Source organism: Erpetoichthys calabaricus, chromosome 16 (assembly GCF_900747795.2).
Source record: "Erpetoichthys calabaricus chromosome 16, fErpCal1.3, whole genome shotgun sequence".
NCBI lineage: Eukaryota > Metazoa > Chordata > Cladistia > Polypteriformes > Polypteridae > Erpetoichthys > Erpetoichthys calabaricus.
The window spans coordinates 42062691-42089185 of record NC_041409.2 but is presented as its reverse complement, the minus strand read 5'-3'; the positions used below and the strand labels follow the sequence as shown (position 1 = coordinate 42089185).

At 37.6% G+C, this 26495-nt stretch overlaps 2 pseudogenes; both read left to right on the top strand.

The window, feature by feature from the left end:
• Nucleotides 1-17153: 17153 nt before the first annotated feature.
• On the top strand, nt 17154-17272 carry LOC114667192 (uncharacterized; annotated as a pseudogene).
• Nucleotides 17273-17636: 364 nt separating this feature from the next.
• On the top strand, nt 17637-17754 carry LOC127526091 (uncharacterized; annotated as a pseudogene).
• The last annotated feature ends 8741 nt before the right edge of the window (nt 17755-26495 follow it).

Genomic DNA, 26495 nt, shown 5'->3' with positions numbered 1-26495 from the left:
AGATGTTGATGTGTACCTTGAGTAACACTTAGGAAACCATCCAAACAGTTCTTACCCATTAGGGAACTATGTATTACATCATTTAGAACAGTTCTACATCAGTATTTTCACGGGGCCCTGAGTTATAGTTGAATGTAACTTGAATTCGTAATGGCTCGTTTCAAGAGCTGAAAAACACCCCATATCCTAAGAAGTGTTACGGCTTGTTAATCTAGTAGAATCTGATCTGCACAGTAGAATTCTGTTGGAATCCATCATTTCAGATGTGATACAAGTGTTACCCACACATAGAAGTTAAGGAACATTGAAACGCATTGGGTGAAAATGAAGTTGAGTGTTACTCAATGTGGAAAGCAAGTGAATTTGAGATGTTGATGTGTACCTTGAGTAACACTAAGGAATCCATCGAAACAGTTCTTAAACATTAGGGAATAATGTATTACATCATTTAGAACAGTTTTACGTCAGTATTTTCATGGGGCAGTGAGTTATAGTTGAATGTAACTTGAATTCACAATAGCGCGTCTCAAGAGCTGAATAACACGCCAAATGAGAAAAAGTGTCATGGTTGGTTAATCTAGTAGAATCTGATCTACACAGTGGCGTTCTGTTAGAATCCATCATTTCACATGTGATACAAGTGGTTTGCACACATAGAAAAACACTCCAAATGATAAAAAGTGTCATGGCTTGTTAATCTGGTAGAATCTGATCTACACAGTGGAATTCTGTTAGAATCCATCATTTCACATGACATACAAGTGGTTTGCACACATTGAAGTTAAGGAACATTGTGGAACACTCAACTTCAGTTTCGCCCAATGCGTTTCAATGGGGAAAACAAGTGAATTTGAGATGTTGATGTGTACCTTGAGTAACACTTAGGAAACCATCCAAACAGTTCTTACCCATTAGGGAACTATGTATTACATCATTTAGAACAGTTCTACATCAGTATTTTCACGGGGCACTGAGTTATGTAACTTGAATTCGTAATGGCTCGTTTCAAGAGTTGAAAAACACTCCATATCCTAAGAAGTGTTACGGCTTGTTAATCTAGTAGAATCTGATCTACACAGTAGAATTCTGTTAGAATCCATGATTTCACATGTGTTACAAGTGATTTGCACACATAGAAGTTAAGGAACATTGAGGAACACTCAATTTCACTTTCGCCCAATGCGTTTCAATGGGGAAAACAAGTGAATTTGAGATGTTGATGTGTACCTTGAGTAACACTTAGGAAACCATCCAAACAGTTCATACCCATTAGGGAACGATGTATTACATCATTTAGAACAGTTTTACATCAGTTTTTTAACGGGGCACTGAGTTATAGTTGAAGGTAACTTGAATTCATAATAGTGCGTTTCAAGAGCTTGTAACTGCCGACCTCTTACCCGGCCGGCAACTACACCTACAAGACCTGTGGCCTGGATAATTTACTGAGCTGAATCTAAAATATCAAGCCGTACCTCTAACAAATAAAAATTTTCCCCACAATCAACGGTTTAATTAAGGTCACAAAAACAGATGATATGTAAAATAGGTGCGTAATTATATTAAACGAGCAACGACTAGAAGACAAAATGCGCAATAAATATATATATATATCCCTCCACCAAAGCAACACCACCATATATATACACACACACACGCAATAAACCCTCCCTTGCCCCTGTAACATATAACAAACAATACAATTACCAAAAACTGAATGATATACTGGAATGAATGTGAACTTGAGTCCGGTTATAAAAAACTATCCTGAATACGGTTGACTGAATTAGCAAAAAATGAGTCGTTTGATTTTCCCTGGACAAAATGGAGCAGCCTCACCGGGAATCCTCGGTGCGTGGTGGATGATTAATTCCGAAACCGGGGTGTCTCGTGATGAGGATCTTGAAGCAAGTCCGGCGGATAGAAAAACAAACGATGGAAATGCACGATGGGGAATATGACAGGTACAGACGGCTCGTGGTCGTGAATGTGAAAAATCTCCTTCCTTCCTCTTCTCTCCTCTTCTTCTCTCCCTGATTACTTAAATAGTCCTGAGATAGATGTAATTGAATAATAGCAAACAGGTGGTTTTCCAGGATTGGGAATGCGGTCTCCTCCCATTTTCCGTCCCCCTTTACGGGGACGACATTCACTGACACACAAACAGCAAACGGGATGATGGAAACAAGACGCACATGGTACTAACACTGACAACACTTATTACTATGTAGCCCCGCTACAAGCTGAAAAACAATCCAAATGATAGGAAGTGTTACGGCTTCTTAGTCTAGTAGAATCTGATCTACACAGTAGAATTCTGTTTGAATCCATCATTACACAAGAGATACAAGTGGTTTGCACACATAGAAGTTAAGGAACATCGAGTAACACCCAACTTCAGTTTCGCCCAATGCGTATCAATGGGGAAAACAAGTCAATTTGACATGTTGATGTGTACCTTGAGTAACACTTAGGAAACCATCCAAACAGTTCTTACCCATTAGGGAACGATGTATTACATCATTTAGAACAGTTTTACATCAGTTTTTTAACGGGGCACTGAGTTATAGTTGAAGGAAACTTGAATTCATAAGAGTGCGTTTCAAGAGCTTGTAACTGCCGACCTCTTATCCGGCCGGCAACTACACCTGCAAGACCTGTGGCCTGGATAATTTACTGAGCTGAATCTAAAATATCAAGCCGTACCTCTAACAAATAAAAATTTTCCCCACAATCGACGGTTTAATTAAGCTCACAAAAACAGATGATATGTAAAATAGGTGCGTAATTGTATTAAACGAGCAACGACTCAAAGACAAAATGCACAATAAATATATATATATATATCCCTCCACCAAAGCAAAACCATATATATACAAACACACACACACAATAAATCCTCCCTTGCCCCTGTAACGTATAACAAACAATACAAATACCAAAAACTGAATGATATACGGAAATGAATGTGAACTTGAGTCCGGTTATAAAAAACTATCCTGAATACGGTTGACTGAACTAGCAAAAAATGAGTCGTTTGATTTTCCCTGGACAAAATGGAGCAGCCTCACCGTGAATCCTCGGTGCGTGGTGGATGATTAATTCCGACACCGGGGTCTCTCTTGATGAGGTTCTTGAAGCAAGTCCGGCGGATAGAAAAACAAACGATGGAAATGCGCGATGGGGAACATGAGAGGTACACATGGCTTGTGGTCGAGAATGTGAAAAATCTCCTTCCTTCCTCTTCTCTCCTCTTCTTCTCTCCCTGATTACTTAAATAGTCCTGAGATGGATGTAATTGAATAATAGCAAACAGGTGGTTTTCCAAAATTGGGATAGCAGTCTCCTCCCATTATCCGTCCCCCTTTATGGGGACGACATTCACTGACACACAAACAGCAAACGGGATGATGGAAACAAGACGCACATGGTACTAACACTGACAACACTTATTACTATGTAGCCCCGCTACAAGCTGAAAAACAATCCAAATGATAGGAAGTGTTACAGCTTGTTAGTCTAGTAGAATCTGATCTACACAGTAGAATTCTGTTTGAATCCATCATTTCACATGAGATACAAGTGGTTTGCACAAATAGAAAAACACTCCAAATGAGAAGAAGTGTTACGGCTGGTTAATCTAGTAGAATCTGATCTACACAGTAGAATTCTGTTAGAATCCATGATTTCACATGTGATACAAGTGATTTGCACACATAGAAGTTAAGGAACATTGAGGAACACTCAACTTCACTTTCGCCCAATGAGTATCAAAGGGGAAAACAAGTGAATTTGAAATGTTGATGTGTACCTTGAGTAACACTTAGGAAACCATCCAAACAGGTCTTACCCATTAGGGAACTATGTATTACATCATTTAGAACAGTTTTACATCAGTTTTATCACGGGGCACTGAGTTATAGTTGAACATAACTTGAATTAACAATGGCGCGTTTCAAGAGCTGAAAAACAATCCAAATGAGAAGAAGTGTTACTGCTGGTAAATCTAGTAGAACCTAATCTAAACAGTAGAATTCTGAAAGAATCCATCATTTCATGTGAATCAAGTGGTTTGCACACATAGAAGTTAAGGAACACTCTACTTCAGTATCGCCCAATGCGTTTCATTGGGGAAAACAAGTGAATTTGAGATGTTGATGTGTACCTTGAGTAACACTTAGGAAACCATCCAAACAGTTCTTACCCATTAGGGAACTATGTATTACATCATTTAGAACAGTTTTATATCACTATTTTCACGGGGCACTGAGTTATAGTTGAATGTAACTTGAAATCACAATGGCGCGTTTCAAGAGCTGAAAAACACTCCAAATGACAAAAAGTGTTACGGCTGGTTAATCTAGTACAATCTGATTTACAAAGTGGAATTCGGTTAGAATCCATCATTTCACATGACATACAAGTGGTTTCCACACACAGAATTTAAGGAACACTCAACTTCAGTTTCGCCCAATGCGTTTCATTGGGGAAAACAAGTGAATTTGAGATGTTGATGTGTACCTTAAGTAAAACTTAGGAAACCATCCAAACAGTTCTTACCCATTAGGGAACTATGTATTACATCATTTAGAACGTTTTACATCAGTTTTTTCACTGGGCATTGAGTTATAGTTGAATGTAACTTGAATTCACAATAGCGCGTTTCAAGAGCTGAAAAACACCCGAAATGATAAAAAGTGTCAAGGACTGTTAATCTAGTAGAATCTGATCTACTCAGTGGAATTTTGTTAGAATCCATCATTTTACATGACATAGACGTAGTTTCCACACACAGAAGTTAAGGAACATTGAGTAACACCCAACTTCAGTTTCGCCCAATACGTTTCAATGGGGAAAACAAGTGAATTTGAGATGTTGATGCGTACCTTGAGTAACACTTAGGAAACCATCCAAACAGTTCTTACCCAATAGCGAAGTATGTATTACATCATTCAGACCAGTTTTACATCAGTATTTTCACGGGGCATTGAGATATAGTTGAAAGTAACTTGAATTCACAATTGCGCCTGTCAAGAGCTGAAAAACACTCCCAATGATAGAAAAGTGTGTCGGCAGTTTAATCTAGTAGAATCTGATCTGCACAGTAGAATTCTGTTATAATCCATCATTTCACATGAGATTCAAGTGGTTTCCACACATAGAAGTTAAGGAACATTGAGGAACACTCAACTTCATTTTCACCCAATGCGTTTCAATGGGGAAAACAAGTGAATTTGAGATGTTGATGTGTACCTTGAGTAACAGTTAGGAAACCATGCAAACCGTTCTTACCCATTAGGGACCTATGTTTTACATCATTTAGAACAGTTCTACATCAGTATTTTCACCAGTATTGTTGAATGTAACTTGAAATCACAATGGCGAGTTTCAAGAGCTGAAAAACACTCCAAATGATAAGAAGTGTTACTGCTGGTTAATTTAGTAGAATCTGATCTACACAGTAGAATTCTGTTAGAATCCATAATTTCACAAGTGGTTTGCACAATTAGAAGTTAAGGAACATTGAGTAACACCCAACTTCAGTTTCGCCCAATACGTTTCAAAGGGGAAAACAAGTGAATTTGAGATGTTGATGCGTACCTTGAGTAACACTTAGGAAACCATCCAAACAGTTCTTACCCAATAGCGAAGTATGTATTACATCTTTCAGACCAGTTTTACATCAGTATTTTCACGGGGCACTGAGTTATAGTTGAAAGTAACTTGAATTCACAATTGCGCTTTTCAAGAGCTGAAAAACACTCCCAATGACAAGAAGTGTTACTGCTCGTTAATCTAGTAAAATCTAATCTACACAGTAGAATTCTGTTAGAATCCATCATTTCACAAGTGGTTTGCACACAAAGAACTTAAGGAACATTGAGTAACACTCATCTTCAGTGTCGCCCAATGCGTTTCAATGGGGAAATCAAGAAAATTTGAGATAATGATGTGTACCTTGAGTAACACTTAGGAAACCATCCAAACAGTTCTTACCCATTAGGGAACTATGTATTACATCATTTAGAACAGTTTTACATCAGTTTTTTCACTGGGCATTGAGTTATAGTTGAATATAACTTGAATTCACAATGGCGCGTTTCAAGAGCTGAGAAACACTCTAAATGATTAAAAGTGTCAAGGCTGGTTAATCTGGTAGAGTCTGATCTACACAGTAGAATTCTGTTAGAATCCATCATTTCACATGTGATACAAGCGGTTTGCACACATAGAAGTTAAGGAACACTCAGCTTTAGTTTCGCCCAATGCGTTTCATTGGGGAAAACAAGTGAATTTGAAATGTTGGTGTACCTTGAGTAACACTTACGAAACCATCCAAACAGTTCTTACCCATTAGTGACCTATGTATTTCATCATTTAGAACAATTTTACATCAGTATTTCCACGGGGCACTGAGTTATTGTTGAATGTAAATTGAAATCAAAATGGCACGTTTCAAGAGATGTAAAACACTCCAAATGATAAAAAGTGTCATGGCTTGTTAATCTAGTAGAATCTGATCTACTCAGTGGAATTCTGTTAGAATCCATCATTTTACATGACATAGACGTGGTTTCCACAATTAGAAGTTAAGGAACATTGAGTAACACCGAAACTTCAGTTTCTCCCAATGCGTTTCAATGGGGAAAACAAGTGAATTAGAGATGTTTATTTGTACCTTGAGTAACACTTAGGAAACCATCCAAACAGTTCTTACCCATTAGGGAACTATGTATTACATCATTTAGAACAGATTTACATCAGTATTTTCACCGGGAACTGAGTAATTGTTGAATGTAACTTGAAATCACAATGGCGCGTTTCAAGAGCTGAAAACCACTCCAAATGATAAGACGTGTTACTGCTGGTTAATCTAGTAAAATCAAATCTACACAGTAGAATTTTGTTAGAATCCATCATTTCACAAGTGGTTTGCACACAAAGAACTTAAGGAACATTGAGTAACACTCATCTTCAGTTTCGCCCAATGCGTTTCAATGGGGAAAGGAAGTGAATTTGAGATGCTGATGTGTACCTTGAGTAACACTTAGGAAACCATCCAAACAGTTCTTACCCATTAGGGAACTTTGTATTTCATCATTTAGAACCGTTTCACTTCAGTATTTTCAAGGTACCCTGAGTTATAGTTGAATGTAACTTGATTTCACAATGGCACGTTTCAAGAGCTGAAAAACACTCCAAATGAGAAGTGTTACTGGTGGTTAATCTAGTAGAATCTAATCTACACAGTAGAATTTTGTTAGAATCCATCATTTCACATGTGATAGAAGTGGTTTGCACACATAGAAGTTATGGAACATTGAGGAACATTCAACTTCAGTTTCGCCCAAAGCGTTTCATTTCGGAAAACAAGTGAATTTGAGATGTTGATGTGTACCTTGAGTAACACTTAGCAAACCATCAAAACAGTTCTAACCCATTAGGGAACTATGTATTTCATCATTTAGAACTGTTTCACTTCAGTATTTTCAAGGTACCCTGAGTTATAGTTGAATGTAACTTGAATTCACAATGGCACGTTTCAAGAGCTGAAAAACACTCCAAATGAGAAGTGTTACTGCTGGTTAATCTAGTAGAATCTGATCTACACAGTAGAATTAATCATTTCACATGTTATACAAGTGGTTTGCACACATAGAAGTTAAGGAACACTCAACTTCAGTTCCTCCCAATCCGTTTCAATGGGGAAAACAAGTGAATTTGAGATGTTGATGTGTACCTTGAGTAACACTTAGGAAACCATACAAACAGTTCTTACCAAATAGGGAACTATGTATTACATCATTCAGTCCAGTTTTACATCAGTGTTTTCACGGGGCACTGAGTTATAGTTGAAAGTAACTTGAATTCACAATTGCGCCTTTCAAGAGCTGAAAAACACTCCAAGTGATAACAAGTGTTACGGATGGTTAATCTAGTAGAATCTAATCTACACAGTAGAATTCTGTTAGAATCCATCATTTCACAAGTGGTTCGCACACAAAGAACTTAAGGAACATTGAGTAACACTAATCTTCAGTTTCGCCCAATGCGTTTCAAAGGGGAAATCAGGTGAATTTGACATGTTGATGTGTACCTTGAGTAACACTTAGGAAATCATCCAAACAGTTCTTACCCATTAGGGAGCTATGAATTACATCATTTAGAACAGTTCTACATCAGCATTTTCATGGGGCCCTGAGTTAAAGTTGAATGTAACTTGAATTCATAATGGCGCGTTTCAAGAGCTGAAAAACACTCCAAATCAGAAGAAGTGTTACGGCTGGTTAATCTAGTAGAATCTGATCTACACAATTGAATTCTGTTAGAATCCATCATTTCACATGTGATACAAGTGGTTTCCACACATAGAACTTAAGGAACGTTGATGAACACTCAACTTCATTCTCGCCCAATGCGTTTCAATGGGGAAATCAAGTGAATTTGAGATGTTGATGTGTACCTTGAGTAATACTTAGGAAACCATCCAAATAGTTCCTACCCATTAGGGAACTTTGTATTAAATCATTTAGAACAGTTCTACATAAGTATTTTCATGGGGCACTGTGTTATATTTGAATGTAGCTTGAATTCCTAATGGCTCGTTTCAAGAGCTGAAAAACACTCTGAATGATAAAAAGTGTCAAGACTGGTTAATCTAGTAGAATCTGATCTACACAGTAGAATTCTGTTAGAATCCATCATTTCACATGTGATACAAGCGGTTTGCACACATAGAAGTTAAGGAACTTTGAGTAACACTCAACTTCATTTTCACCCAATGCGTTTCAAAGGGGAAAACAGGTGAATTTAAGATGATGTGTACCTTGAGTAACACTTAGGAAACCATCCAAACAGTTATTACCCATTAGGGAACTACTTATTACATCATTTAGAACAGTTTTACATTAGTATTTTCACGTGGGACTGAGATATAGTTGAATGTAACTTGAATTCACAATGGCGCGTTTCAAGAGCTGAAAAACACTCCAAGTGATATCAAGTGTTACGGATTGTTAATCTAGTAGAATGTGATATACACAGTTAAATTCTGTTAGAATCCATCATTTCACATGTGATACAAGTGGTTTCCACACATAGAAGTTAAGGAACATTGAGTAACACTCAACTTCAGTTTCGCCCTATGCCTTTCAATGGGGAAAAAAAGTGAATTTGAGATGTTGATGTGAACCTTGAGTAACACTTAGGAAACCATCCAAACAGTTATTACCCATTAGAGAAGTATGTATTACATCATTTGGAACAGATTACATCAGTATTTTCATGGGGAACTGAATTAAACTTGAATATAACTTGAATTCACAATGGTGCGTTTCAAGAGCTGAAAAACACTCCAAGTGATAACAAGTGTTATGGCTGGTTAATCTAGTAGAATCTGATCTACACAGTTAAATTCTGTTAGAATCCATCATTTTACATGTGATACAAGTGGTTTCCACACAAAGAAGTTAAGGAACATTTTTGAAACTCATTGGGCAAAACTGAAGATTGAATGTTACTATGTTCCTTAACTTCTATATGTGGAAACCACTTGTATCATATGTGAAATGATGGATTCTAACAGAATTTAACTGTGTAGATCAGATTCTACTAGATTAACTAGCCGCAACACTTGTTTTCACTTGGAGTGTTTTTCAGCTCTTGAAACGCGCCATTGTGAATTCAAGTTACATTCAACTATAACTCAGTACCCCCTGAAAATACTGATGTAAAACTGTTACAAATGATGTAATACATAGTTCTCTAATGGGTAATAACTGTTTGGATGGTTTCCTAAGTGTTACTAAAGGTACAAATCTACATCTGAAATTCACTTGTTTTCCCCTTTGAAACGCATTGGGCGAAACTGATGTTGATTGTTACTCAATGTTCCTTAACTTCTATGTGTGGAAACCACGTCTATGTCATGTAAAATGATGGATTCTAACAGAATTCCACTGAGTAGATCAGATTCTACTAGATTAACAAGCCATGACACTTTTTATCCTTTGGAGTGTTTTACATCTCTTGAAACGCGCCATTTTGATTTCAATTTACATTCAACAATAACTCAGTGCCCCGTGAAAATACTGATGTAAAACTGTTCTAAATGATGAAATACATAGTTCACTAATGGGTAAGAACTGTTTGGATGGTTTCGTAAGTGTTACTCAAGGTACAACAACATTTCAAATTCACTTGTTTTCCCGAACTTCTATGTGTGCAAACCGCTTGTATAACATGTGAAATGATGGATTCTAACAGAATTCTACTGTGTAGATTAGATTCTACTAGTTTTACCAGCAGTAACACTTCTTCTCATTTGCATTGTTTTTCAGCTCTTGAAACGCGCCATTGTTAATTCAAGTTATATTCAACTATAACTCAGTGCCCCCTGAAAATACTCATGTAAAACTGTTCTAAATGATGTAATACATCGTCCCCTAATGGGTAAGAACTGTTTGGATGGTTTCCTACGTGTTACTCAAGGTACACATCATCTCAAATTCACCTGTTTTCCCATTGAAACGCATTGGGTGAAAATGAAGTTGAGTGTTACTCAAAGTTCCTTAACTTCTATGTGTGGCAACCACTTGTATCACATGTGAAATGATGGATTCTAACAGAATTCCACTTTGTAGATTAGATTTTACTAGATTAACTGGCAGTAACACTTCTTGTCATTGGGAGTGTTTTTCAGCTCTTGAACGGCGCAATCGTGAATTCAAGTTACTTTCAACTGTAACTCAGTGCCCCGTGAAAATACTGATGTAAAACTGGTCTGAATGATGTAATACATAGTTCCCTAATGGGTAAGAACTGTTTGGATGGTTTCTTAAGTGTTCCTGAAGGTACACATCAACATCTCAAATTCACTTGTTTTCCCCATTGAAACGCATTGGGCGAGAATGAATTTGAGTATTCATCAACGTTCCTTAACTTCTATTTGTGGAAACCACTTATATCACATGTGAAATGATGGATTCTAACAGAATTCTATTGTGTAGATCAGATTCTACTAGATTAACAAGCCGTAACAATTGTTAGGAATTACGAATTCAAGTTACATAACTCAGTGCCACGTGAAAATACTGATGTAGAAATGTTCTAAATGATGTAATACATAGTTCCCTAATGGATAAGAACTGTTTGGATGGTTTCTTAAGTGTTAGTCAAGGTACACATCAACATCTCAAATTCACTTGCTTTCCACATTGAAACGCATTGGGTGAAAATGAAATTGAGTGTTACTCATAGTCACTTAACTTTTATGTGTGAATTACACTTGTATCATATCTGAAATGATGGATTCCAACACAATTCTACTATGTAGATCAGATTCTACTAGATTAACAAGCCGTAACAATTCTTAGGAAATATGAATTCAAGTTACATAACTCAGTGCCCTGTGAAAATAATGATGTAGAACTGTTCTAAATGATGTAATACAGAGTTCCCTAATGGGTAAGAACTTTTTGGATGGTTTCCTAAGTGTTACTCAAGGTACATATCAACATCTCAAATTCACTTGTTTTCCCCTTTGAAACGCATTGGGCGAGAATGTAGTTGAGTGTTCATCAACATTCCTTTACTTCTATTTGTGGAAACCACTTGTATCACATGTGAAATGATGGATTCTAACAGAATTCTATTGTGTAGATCAGATTCTACTAGATTAACAAGCCGTAACAATTCTTAGGAATTACGAATTCAAGTTACATAACTCATTGCCCAGTGAAAATGCTGATGTAGAACTGTTCTAAATGATGTAATACATAGTTCCCTAATGGGTAAGAACTGTTTGGATGGTTTCCTAACTGTTACTCAAGGTACACATCAACATCTCAAATTCACTTTTTTTCCCATTTGAAACGCATTGGGTGAAAATGAAGTTGAGTGTTCCTCAATGTTGCTTAACTTCTATGTGTGGAAACCACTTGAATCTCATGTGAAATGATGGACTATAACAGAATTCTACTGTGCAGATCAGATTCTACTAGATTAACCAGCCGAAACACTTCTTATCATTTGGATTGTTTTTCAGCTCTTGAAACGCGCTATTGTGAATTCAAGTTAGATTCAACTATAACTCAGTGCCCCGTGAAAATACTGATGTAAAACTGTTCTAAATGATGTAATACATAGTTCCCTAATGGGTAAGAACTTTTTGGATGGTTTCCTAATTGTTTGTCAAGATACATATCAACATCTCAAATTCACTTGTTTTCCCCTTTGAAACGCATTGGTCGAAACTGAAGTGGAGTTTTACTCAATGTTCCTTAACTTCTTTGTGTGCAAACCACTTTTGAAATGATGGATTCTAACAGAATTCTACTGTGTAGAATAGATTCTACAAGATTAACCAGCAGTAACATTGCTTGTCATTGGGAGTGTTTTTCAGCTCTTGAAAGGCGCAATTGTTAATTCAAGTTACTTTCAACTATAACTCAATGCCCAGTGAAAAAACTGATGTAAAACTGTTCTAAATGATGTAATACATTGATCCCTAATGGGTAAGAACTGTTTGGATGGTTTCCTAAGTGTTACTCAAGGTACACATCAACATCTCAAATTCACTTGTTTTCCCCAATGAAACGCATTGGGCGAAACTGAAGCTGAGTGTTCCTTAAATTCTATGTGTGGAACCACTTGTATGTCATGTGAAATGATGGATTCTAACAGAATTCCACTTTGAAGATCAGATTGTACTAGATTAACCAGCCGTAACACTCTTTGTCATTTGGAGTGTTTTTCAGCTCTTGAAACGCGCCATTGTGATTTCAAGTTACATTCAACTATAACTCAGTGCCCCGTGAAAAAACTGATGTAAAACTGTTCTAAATGATGTCATACATAGTTCCCTAATGGGTAAGAACTGTTTGGATGGATTCCTAAGTGTTACTCAAGGTACACATCAACATCTCCATTTCACCTGTTTTCCCCATTGAAACGCATTAGGGTGAAAACGAAGTTGAGTGTTACTCAAAGTTCCTCAACTTCTATTTGTGGAAACCACTTGTATCACATGTGAAATGATGGATTCTAACAGAATTCTACTGTGTAGATCAGATTCTACTAGATTAAACAGCCGTATCACTTCTTAGGATATGGAGTGCTTTTCAGCTCTTGAAACGAGCCATTACGAATTCAAGTTACATTCAACTATAACTCAGTGCCTGGTGAAAATTCTCATGTAGAACTGTTCTAAATGATGTAATACATAGTTCTCTAATGGGTAAGAACTGTTTGGATGGTTTCCTAAGTGTTACTCAAGGTACACATCAACATCTGCAATTCACTTATTTTCCACATTTATACGCATTGGGCGAAAGTGAAGTTGAGTGTTCCTCAATGTTCCTTAACTTCTATGTGTGCAAACCACTTGTATCACGAGAAATGATGGATTCTAACAGAATTCTACTGTGTAGATTAGATTTTACTAGATTTACCAGCAGTAACACTTCTTCTCATTTGGATTGTTTTTCAGCTCTTGAAACGAGCCATTGTTAATTTAAGTTACATTCATCTATAACTCAGTGCCCCCTGAAAATACTGATGTAAAACTGTTCCAAATGATGTAATACATAGTTCTCTAATGGGCAATAACTGTTTGGATGGTTTCCTAAGTGTAACTCAAGGTACACATCAACATCTCATATTCACTTGTTTTCCCCATTGAAACGCATCGGGCGAAACTGAAGTTGAGTGTTACTCAATGTTCCTTAACTTCTATGTGTGGAAACCACTTGTATCACATGTGAAATGATGGATTCTAACAGAATTTAACTGTGTAGATCAGATTCTACTAGATTAACCAGCCGTAACACTTGTTATCACTTGCAGTGTTTTTCACCTCTTGAAACGCACCATTGTGAATTTATGTTACATTCAACTATAACTCAGTGCTCCGTGAAAATACTGAGGTTAAACTGTTCTAAACGATGTAATAGATAGTTTCCTAATGGGTAAGAACTGTTTGGATGGTTTCCTAAGTGTTACTCAAGGTACACATCAATATCTCAAATTCACTTGTTTTCCCCATTGAAACGCATTGGGAGAAACTGAAGTTGAGTGATACTCAATGTTCTTTAACTTCTATGTGTGGAAACCATTTGTATCACTTGTGAGATGATGGATTCTAACAGAATTTAACTGTGTAGATCAGATTCTACTACATTGACCAGCCGTAATACGTTTTATCATTTGCAGTGTTTTTCAGTTCTTGAAACGCGCCATTGTGAATTCCTGTTACATTCAACTATAACTCAGTGCCCCGTGAAAATGCTGATGTAAAACTGTTCCAAATGATGTAATACATAGTTCTCTAATGGGCAATAACTGTTTGGATGGTTTCCTAAGTGTAACTCAAGGTACACATCAACATCTCATATTCACTTGTTTTCCCCATTGAAACGCATCGGGCGAAACTGAAGTTGAGTGTTACTCAATGTTCCTTAACTTCTATGTGTGGAAACCACTTGTATCACATGTGAAATGATGGATTCTAACAGAATTTAACTGTGTAGATCAGATTCTACTAGATTAACCAGCCGTAACACTTGTTATCACTTGCAGTGTTTTTCAGCTCTTGAAACGCGCCATTGTGAATTCCTGTTACATTCAACTATAACTCAGTGCCCCGTGAAAATGCTGATGTAAAACTGTTCTAAATAATGTAATACATAGTTCCCTAATGGTTAAGAACTGTTTGGACTGTTTCCTAAGTGTTACTCAAGGTACACATCAACATCTCAAATTCACTTGTTTTTCCCCATTGAAACACATTGAGAGAAATTGAAGTTGAGTGTTACTCAATGTTCCTTAACTTCTATGTGTGGAAACCACTTGTATCACATGTGAAATGATGGATTCTAACAGGTTAAGTCCCTGTGCTTAAAACTCATTAAAACTCATTTTAAAAAAAGTGTTTATACAACTGCTGCAATGTTACAGAGAGCGTGATTCTGAGAGACAGAGGGGGTGGGGTCTCGCGTGCTGCTGAGAGAGAGAGAGAGAGAGGGGGGGGGGGGGGGGGGCTGGGGAGGCTCCCGTGCTGCTGAGAGATGGGGGCTGGGGAGGCTCACATGCTGCTGAGAGAGAGAGAGCCTTGCTCATGCAGCTGAGCAGGGAGGCTGGGTTTTTTTCCCCCTGTGCTTAAAACTCATTTAAAAAAAGTGTTTATACACCTGCTGCAATGTTACAGAGAGAGAGAGGGCTCACGTGCTTCTGAGAGACAGAGGGGGAGCAGGCTCCCGTACTGCTGAGAGAGAGAGAGAGAGAGAGAGAGAGGGGTTGGGGAGGCTCGCGTGCTGCTGAGATAGAGAGAGAGCATGCAGCTGAGCAGTGAGCCTGGGTGTTTGTGTCATTGTTTTTCAATGTTTTTACTATTACACTGTGCATTCTATGGTGTAACGATTACCTATATTTGTGCTTAAAAATCTTTAAAAAAATATATTTACATACAGTTCGTATGGTCTGGAATGGATTAATTGTATTTACATACAATCCTATGGGGGATATTGCTTCGGTTCATGACCAAATCGGTTTACGACCAGAGGTTTGGAATGAATTATGATCGTGAACCGAGGTTCCACTGTATATTGACTCTAGAAAACATGATCAGCAAGTCTTTGATAGGCTGCAACACAATGATGAATGAACGGGCACATTTTTTTCTCACAAGCTGGGTGGGTGGGTGTTAGTTAGTTAATTAGTTACTCGAAGGATTTCAAGATTTAATATGCATAAGCGGTAACCCTGCAAAAGTAGCCCAAACCAGAAAAGACAGCTGGCAAAAAGTGGGCTCAATCAGTACTTGGATGGGAGGCTGCCAGGCAACCCCGAGTGCTGTAAGCTTTTAGCCATTAATGTTGTACTTAACCTTAGCATCAGTGTATGGCTTTAAAACGCATCTTTATCCTTTCTATTGGAAGCATGCTCCCCCTTTCTTCACTATATATTTGAACGTTAAAGGGCATTTCTTTAACTTACGGCCAAACCAGTGTGAATGCACCTGATCTCAAAAGTTAAACATGCTTGTGCTCGGCCAGTACTTGGATGGGAGATTGCCAGAGAACCCTCCAGTGCTCTAAGCTTTTGGCCATTAACGTTGTACGTAACCTCGGCATCAGTGTATGTCTTGGAAACGCATCTTCATTCTTTTTATTTGAAGCAGGCTCCCCCTTTTGTCACTATATATTGAATGTAAAGTAGCTGAGCTTTCGCTTACGGCCACACCAGTGTGAATGTACCTGATCTCGAAAGCTAAACACGCTTGGGCTCGTCAGTACTTGGATGGGAGAACATCTAGGAACCCCGAGTGCTGCAATCTTTTAGCCATTACCATTGTTCTTAACCCGCGCATCAGTGTATGTTTTGTTAACGCATCTTCATTCTTTCTATTGGAAACAGGGTCCCCCTTTCTTCACTATATACTGAACATAAGTAGCAGGGCTTTTACATACGGCCATACCATTGTGAATGCACCTCATCTCAGAAGCTAAACACACTTGGGCTCAAACAGTACTTGGATGGGAGACTGTCTGGGAACCCCAAGTGCTGTAAGCTTTATGTCATTAATGTTGTACTTAACCTCGGCATCAGTGTATGTCTTGGAAACACATCTTCATTCTTTCTGTTTGAAGCAGGCTCCCCCTTTCGTCACTATATACTGAATGTAAAGTAGCAGGGCTTTTGTTTAAGGCCACACCAGTGTGAATGCGTCTGATCTCGGAAGCTAAACACGCTTGGGCTCGGCCAGTACTTGGATGGGAGAACACCTAGGAACCCCGAGTGCTGCAATCTTTTAGCCATTACCATTGTTCTTAACCCGCGCATCAGTATATGTTTTGTTAACTCATCTTCATTCTTTCTATTGGAAGCAGGCACCCCCTTTCTTCATTATATACTGAACGTAAGTAGCAGGGCGTTTGCTTACGGCCATACCATTGTGAATGCACCTGATCTCGGAAGCTAAACACACTTGAATGGGAGACCGCCTGGGAACCCCGAGTGCTGTAAGCTTTTAACTATTAATGTTGTACTTAACCTTAGCATCAGTGTATGGCTTTAAAACGCATCTTTATCCGTTCTATTGGCAGCATGCTCCCCCTTTCTTCATTATATACTGAACGTTAAAAAGGATGGCTTTCGCTTACGGCCACACCAGTGTGAATGTGCCCGATCTCATCTGATCTTGGAAACTAAATATGTTTGGGCTCGGCCAGTATTTGGATGGAAGACCACCTGGGAATCCTGAGTGCTGTAAGCTTTTAGCCATTACCATTGTTCTTAATCCTGGAAACAGTGTATGTCTTGCAACGCATCTTCATTCTATCTATTTGAAGCACGCTCCCCCTTTCTTCAATATGTACTGAACGTATGTAGCTGGGCTTTTGTTTACGGCCACACCAAAGTGAATGCGTCTGATCTCGGAAGCTAAACACACTTGGACTCTATCAGTACTTGGATGGGAGACCGCCTGGGAACCCCGAGTGCTGTAAGCTTTATGTCATTAATGTTGTACTTAACCTTGGCATCAGTGTATAGCTTTAAAACGCATCTTTATCCTTTCTATTGGAAGCATGCTCCCCCTTTCGTCACTATATATTTGAACGTTAAAGTGCATTGCTTTTGCTTACGGCCACACCAGTGTGAATGCGCCAGATCTCGTCTGATCTCGGAAGTTAAACAAGCTTGTGTTCGGCTAGTACTTCGATGGGAGATCGCCTGAGTACCCCAGTGCTATAAGCTTTTGGCCATTAACGTTGTACTTAACCTCGGCATCACTGTTTCTCTTGGAAATGCAACTTCATCCTTTCTATTGGAAGCAGGCTCCCCCTTTCTTCACTATATACTGAACGTAAAGTAACAGGGTTTTCGCTTACGGCCACACCAGTGTGAATGCGCCGATCACGTCTGATATCGGAAGCTAAGCACACTTGGGATCGATCAGTTCTTGGATGTGGGAACCCCGTTAGCATTTAGTCATTAATGTTGTACTTAACCTTAGCATCAGTGTATGGCTTTAAAACGCATCTTTATCCTTTCTAGTGGAAGCATGCTCCCCCTTTCTTCAGTATATACTGAACGTTAAAGAGCACTGCTTTCGCTTACGGCCATACCAGTGTGAATGCGCCAGATCTCGCCTGATCTCGAATGTTAAACACGCTTGTGCCCGGCCAGTACTTGGATGAGAGATTGCCTGAGAACCCCCAGTACTCTAAGCTTTTGGCCATTAACGATGTACTTAACCTCGTAATAACCAGCCGTAACACTTGTTCTCACTTGGAGTGTTTTTCAGCTCTTGAAACGCACCATTGTGAATTCAAGTTACATTCAACTATAACTCAGTGCCCCCTGAAAATACTGATGTAAAACTGTTCCAAATGATGTAATACATAGTTTTCTAATGGGTAATAACTGGTTGGATGGTTTCCTAAGTGTTACTCAAGGTACACATCAACATCTCAAATTCACTTGTTTTCCCCATTGAAACGCATTGGGAAAACTGATGTTGATTGTTACTCAATGTTCCTTAACTTCTATGAGTGGAAACCACTTGTATCACATGTGAAATGATGGATTCTAACAGAATTTAACTGTGTAGATCAGATTCTACTAGATTAACCAGCCGAAACACTTGTTATCACTTGGAGTGTTTTTCAGCTCTTGAAACGCGCCATTGTGAATACAAGTTACATTCAACTATATCTCAGTCCCACGTGAAAATACTGATGTAAAACTGTTCCAAATGATGTAATACATAGTTCTCTAATGGGTAATAACTGTTTGGATGGTTTCCTAAGTGTTACTCAAGGTAAACATCAACATCTCAAATTCACTTGTTTTCCCCATTGAAATGCATTGGGCAAAACTGATGTTAATTGTTACTCAATGTTCCATAACTTCTATGTGTGGAAACCACTTGTATCACATGTGAAATGATGGATTCTAACAGACTTTAACTGTGTAGATCAGATTCTACTAGATTAACCAGCCGTAACACTTGTTATCACTTGGAGTGTTTTTCAGCTCTTGAAACGCGCCATTGTGAATTCAAGTTACATTCAACTATAACTCAGTGCCCCCTGAAAACACTGATGTAAAACTGTTCCAAATGATGTAATTCATAGTTCTCTAATGGGTAATAACTGTTTGGATGGTATCCTAAGTGTTACTCAAGGTACACATCAACATCTCAAATTCACTTGTTTTCCCCATTGAAACGCATTGGGCAAAACTGATGTTGATTGTTACTCAATGTTCCTTAACTTCTATGTGTGGAAACCACTTGTATCACATGTGAAATGATGGATTCTAACAGAATTTAACTGTGTAGATCAGATTCTACTAGATTAACCAGCCGTAACACGTGTTATCACTTGGAGTGTTTTTCAGCTCTTGAAACGCACCATTGTGAATTCAAGTTACATTCAACTCTAACTCAGTGCCCCGTGAAAATACTGATGTAAAACTGTTCCAAACGATGTAATACATAGTTCTCTAATGGGTAATAACTGTTTGGATGGTTTCCTAAGTGTTACTCAAGGTACACATCAACATCTCAAATTCACTTGTTTTCCCAATTGAAACGCATTGGGCAAAACTGACGTTGATTGTTACTCAATGTTCCTTAACTTCTATGTGTGGAAACCACTTGTATCACATGTGAAATGATGGATTCTAACAGAATTTAACTGTGTAGATCAGATTCTACAAGATTAACCAGCCGTAACACTTGTTATCACTTGGAGTGTTTTTCAGCTCTTGAAACGCGCCATTGTGAATTCAAGTTACATTCAACTATAACTCAGTGCCCCCTGAAAATACTGATGTAAAACTGTTCCAAATGATGTAATACATAGTTCTCTAATGGGTAATAACTGTTTGGATGGTATCCTAAGTGTTACTCAAGGTACACATCAACATCTCAAATTCACATGTTTTCCCCATTGAAACGCATTGGGCAAAACTGATGTTGATTGTTACTCAATGTTCCTTAACTTCTATGTGTGGAAACCACTTGTATCACATCTGAAATGATGGATTCTAACAGAATTTAACTGTGTAGATCAGATTCTCCTAGATTAACCAGCCGTAACACTTGTTATCACTTGGAGTATTTTTCAGCTCTTGAAACGCGCCATTGTGAATTCAAGTTACCTTCAACTATAACTCAGTGCCCCCTGAAAATACTGATGTAAAACTGTTCCAAATGATGTAATACATAGTTCTCTAATGGGTAATAACTGTTTGGATGGTTTCCTAAGTGCTACTCAAGGTACACATCAACATCTCAAATTCACTTTTTTTCCCTATTGAAACGCATTGGGCAAAACTGATGTTGAGTGTTACTCAATGTTCCTTAACTTCTATGTGTGGAAACCACTTGTATCACATGTAAAATGATGGATTCTAACAGAATTTAACTGTGTAGATCAGATTCTACTAGATTAACCAGCCGTAACACTTGTTATAACTTGGAGTGTTTTTCAGCTCTTGAAACGCACCATTGTGAATTCAAGTTACATTCAACTATAACTCAGTCCCACATGAAAATACTGATGTAAAACTTTTCCAAATGATGTAATACATAGTTCTCTAATGGGTAATAACTGTTTGGATGGTTTCCTAAGTGTTACTCAAGGTACACATCAACATCTCAAATTCACTTGTTTTCCCCTTTGAAACGCATTGGGCAAAACTGATGTTGATTGTTACGCAATGTTCCTTAACTTCTATGTGTGGAAACCACTTGTATCACATGTGAAATGATGGATTCTAACAGAATTTAACTGTGTAAATCAGATTCTACTAGATTAACCATCCGTAACACTTGTTATCACTTGGAGTGTTTTTCAGATCTTGAAACGCACCATTGTGAATTCAAGTTACATTCAACTATAACTCAGTGCCCCCTGAAAATAATGATGTAAAACTGTTCCAAATGATGTAATACATAGTTCTTTAATGGGTAATAACTGTTTGGATGGTTTCCTAAGTGTTACTCAAGGTACACATCAACATCTCAAATTCACTTGTTTTCCCCATTGAAACGCATTGGGCAAAACTGAAGTTGATTGTTACTCAATGTTCCTCAACTTCTATGTGTGGAAACCACTTGTATCAAATGTGAAATGATGGATTCTAACAGAATTTAACTGTGTAGATCAGATTCTACTAGATTAACTATCCGTAACACTTGTTATCACTTGGAGCGTTTTTCAGCTCTTGAAACGCGCCATTGTGAATTCAAGTTTCATTCAACTATAACTCAGTCCCACGTGAAAATACTAATGTAAAACTGTTCCAAATGATGTAATACATAGTTCTCTAATGGGTAATAACTGTTTGGATTGTTTCCTAAGTGTTACTCAAGGTACACATCAACATCTCAAATTCACTTGTTTTCCCCGTTGAAACGCATTGGGCAAAACTGATGGTGATTGTTACTCAATGTTCCTTAACTTCTATGTGTGGAAACCACTTGTATCACATGTGAAATGATGGATTCTAACACAATTTAACTGTGTAGATCAGATTCTACTAGATTAACCAGCCGTAGCACTTGTTATCACTTGGAGTGTTTTTCAGCTCATGAAACGCGCCATTGTGAATTCAAGTTACATTCAACTATAACTCAGTGCCCCCTGAAAATACTGATGTAAAACTGTTCCAAATGATGTAATACATAGTTCTCTAATGGGTAATAACTGTTTGGATGGTTTCCTAAGTGTTACTCAAGGTACACATCAACATCTCAAATTCACTTGTTTTCCCCATTGAAACGCATTGGTCAAAACTGATGTTGATTGTTACTCAATGTTCCTTAACTTCTATGGGTGGAAACCACTTGTATCACATGTGAAATGATGGATTCTAACAGAATTTAACTGTGTAGATCAGATTCTACCAGATTAACCAGCCGTAACACTTGTTATCACTTGGAGTGTTTTTCAGCTCTTGAAACGCGCCATTGTGAATTCAAGTTACATTCAACTATATATCAGTCCCACGTGAAGATACTGATGTAAAACTGTTCCAAATGATTTAATACATAGTTCTCTAATGGGTAATAACTGTTAGGATGGTTTCCTAAGTGTTACTCAAGGTACACATCAACATCTCAAATTCAATTGTTTTCCCCATTGAAACGCATTGGGCAATACTGATGTTGATTGTTACTCAATGTTCCTTAACTTCTATGTGTGGCAACCACTTGTATCACATGTGAAATGATGGATTCTAACAGAATGTAACTGTGTAGATCAGATTCTACTAGATTAACCAGCCGTAACACTTGTTATCACTTGGAGTGTTTTTCAGCTCTTGAAACGCGCCATTGTGAATTCAAGTTACATTCAACTATATCTCAGTCCCACGTGAAAATACTGATGTAAAACTGTTCCAAATGATGTAATACATAGTTCTCTAATGGTTAATAACTGTTTGGATGGTGTCCTAAGTGTTACTCAAGGTACACATCAACATCTCAAATTCACTTGTTTTCCCCTTTGAAACGCATTGGGCAAAACTGATGTTGAGTGTTACTCAATGTTCCTTAACTTCTATGTGTGGAAACCACTTGTATCACATGTAAAATGATGGATTCTAACAGAATTTAACTGTGTAGATCAGATTCTACTAGATTAACCAGCCATAACACTTGTTATCACTTGGAGTGTTTTTCAGCTCTTGAAACGCACCATTGTGAATTCAAGTTACATTCAACTATAACTCAGTTTCCCATGAAAATACTGATGTAAAACTGTTCAAAATGATGTAATACATAGTTCTCTAATGGGTAATAACTGTTTGGATGGTTTCCTAAGTGTTACTCAAGGTACACATCAACATCTCAAATTCACTTGTTTTCCCCATTGAAACGCTTTGGGCAAAACTGATGTTGATTGTTACTCAATGTTCCTTAACTTCTATGTGTGGAAACCACTTGTATCACATGTGAAATGATGGATTCTAACAGAATTTAACTGTGTAGATCAGATTCTACTAGATTAACCAGCCGTAACACTTGTTATCACTTGGAGTGTTTTTCAGCTCTTGAAACGCGCCATTGTGAATTCAAGTTACATTCAACTATAACTCAGTTCCCCCTGAAAATACTGATGTAAAACTGTTCCAAATGATGTAATACATAGTTCTCTAATGGGTAATAACTGTTTGGATGGTTTCCTAAGTGTTACTCAAGGTACACATCAACATCTCAAATTCACTTGTTTTCCCCATTGAAACGCATTGGGCAAAACTGATGTTGAGTGTTACTCAATGTTCCTTAACTTCTATGTGTGGAAACCACTTGTATCACATGTGAAATGATGGATTCTAACAGAATTTAACTGTGTAGATCAGATTCTACTAGATTAACCAGCCGTAACACTTGTTATCACTTGGAGTGTTTTTCAGCTCTTGAAACGCACCATTGTGAATTCAAGTTACATTCAACTATAACTCAGTGCCCCCTGAAAATACTGATGTAAAACTGTTCCAAATGATGTAATACATAGTTCTCTAATGGGTAATAACTGTTTGGATGGTTTCCTAAGTGTTACTCAAGGTACACATCAACATCTCAAATTCACTTGTTTTCCCCATTGAAACGCATTGGGCAAAACTTATGTTGATTGTTACGCAATGTTCCTTAACTTCTGTGTGTGGAAACCACTTGTATCACATGTGAAATGATGTATTCTAACAGAATTTAACTGTGTAGATCAGATTCTACTAGATTAACCATCCGTAACACTTGTTATCACTTGGAGTGTTTTTCAGCTCTTGAAACGCGCCATTGTGAATTCAAGTTACATTCAACTATAACTCAGTGCCCCCGTGAAAATACTGATGTAAAACTGTTGCAAATGATGTAATACATAGTTCTCTAATGGGTAATAACTGTTTGGATGGTTTCCTAAGTGTTACTCAAGGTACACATCAACATCTCAAATTCACTTGTTTTCCCCATTGAAACGCATTGGGCAAAACTGATGTTGAGTGTTACTCAATGTTCCTTAACTTCTATGTGTGGAAACCACTTGTATCACATGTGAAATGATGGATTCTAACAGAATTTAACTGTGTAGATCAGATTCTACTAGATTAACCAGCCGTAACACTTGTTATCACTTGGAGTGTTTTTCAGCTCTTGAAACGCGCCATTGTGAATTCAAGTTACATTCAACTATATCTCAGTCCCACGTGAAAATACTGATGTAAAACTGTTCCAAATGATGTAATACATAGTTCTCTAATGGGTAATAACTGTTTGGATGGTTTCCTAAGTGTTACTCAAGGTACACATCAACATCTCAAATTCACTTGTTTTCCCCATTGAAACGCATTGGGCAAAACTGATGTTGATTGTTACTCAATGTTCCTTAACTTCTATGTGTGGAAACCACTTGTATCACATGTGAAATGATGGATTCTAACAGAATTTAACTGTGTAGATCAGATTCTACTAGATTAACCAGCCGTAACACTTGTTATCACTTGGAGTGTTTTTCAGCTCTTGAAACGCGCCATTGTGAATTCAAGTTACATTCAACTATAACTCAGTGCCCCCTGAAAATACTGATGTAAAACTGTTCCAAATGATGTAATACATAGTTCTCTAATGGGTAATAACTGTTTGGATGGTTTCCTAAGTGTTACTCAAGGTACACATCAACATCTCAAATTCACTTGTTTTCCCGATTGAAACGCATTGGGCAAAACTGATGTTGATTGTTACTCAATGTTCCTTAACTTCTATGTGTGGAAACCACTTGTATCACATGTGAAATGATGGATTCTAACAGAATTTAACTGTGTAGATCAGATTCTACTAGATTAACCAGCCGTAACACTTGTTATCACTTGGAGTGTTTTTCAGCTCTTGAAACGCGCCATTGTGAATTCAAGTTACATTCAACTATAACTCAGTGCCCCCTGAAAATACTGATGTAAAACTGTTCCAAATGATGTAATACATAGTTCTCTAATGGGTAATAACTGTTTGGATGGTTTCCTAAGTGTTACTCAAGGTACACATCAACATCTCAAATTCACTTGTTTTCCCCATTGAAACGCATTGGGCAAAACTGATGTTGAGTGTTACTCAATGTTCCTTAACTTCTATGTGTGGAAACCACTTGTATCACATGTGAAATGATGGATTCTAACAGAATTTAACTGTGTAGATCAGATTCTACTAGATTAACCAGCCGTAACACTTGTTATCACTTGGAGTGTTTTTCAGCTCTTGAAACGCACCATTGTGAATTCAAGTTACATTCAACTATATCTCAGTCCCACGTGAAAATACTGATGTAAAACTGTTCCAAATGATGTAATACATAGTTCTCTAATGGGTAATAACTGTTTGGATGGTTTCCTAAGTGTTACTCAAGGTACACATCAACATCTCAAATTCACTTGTTTTCCCCATTGAAACGCAATGGGCAAAACTGATGTTGATTGTTACTCAATGTTCCTTAACTTCTATGTGTGGAAACCACTTGTATCACATGTGAAATGATGGATTCTAACAGAATTTAACTGTGTAGATCAGATTCTACTAGATTAACCAGCCGTAACACTTGCTATCACTTGGAGTGTTTTTCAGCTCTTGAAACGCGCCATTGTGAATTCAAGTTACATTCAACTATAACTCAGTGCCCCCTGAAAATACTGATGTAAAACTGTTCCAAATGATGTAATACATAGTTCTCTAATGGGTAATAACTGTTTGGATGGTTTCCTAAGTGTTACTCAAGGTACACATCAACATCTCAAATTCACTTGTTTTCCCCATTGAAACGCAATGGGCAAAACTGATGTTGATTGTTACTCAATGTTCCTTAACTTCTATGTGTGGAAACCACTTGTATCACATGTGAAATGATGGATTCTAACAGAATTTAACTGTGTAGATCAGATTCTACTAGATTAACCAGCCGTAACACTTGCTATCACTTGGAGTGTTTTTCAGCTCTTGAAACGCACCATTGTGAATTCAAGTTACATTCAACTATAACTCAGTCCCACTGAAAATACTGATGTAAAACTGTTCCAAATGATGTAATACATAGTTCTCTAATGGGTAATAACTGTTTGGATGGTTTCCTAAGTGTTACTCAAGGTACACATCAACATCTCAAATTCACTTGTTTTCCCCATTGAAACGCAATGGGCAAAACTGATGTTGATTGTTACTCAATGTTCCTTAACTTCTATGTGTGGAAACCACTTGTATCACATGTGAAATGATGGATTCTAACAGAATTTAACTGTGTAGATCAGATTCTACTAGATTAACCAGCCGTAACACTTGTTATCACTTGGAGTGTTTTTCAGCTCTTGAAACGCGCCATTGTGAATTCAAGTTACATTCAACTATAACTCAGTGCCCCCTGAAAATACTGATGTAAAACTGTTCCAAATGATGTAATACATAGTTCTCTAATGGGTAATAACTGTTTGGATGGTTTCCTAAG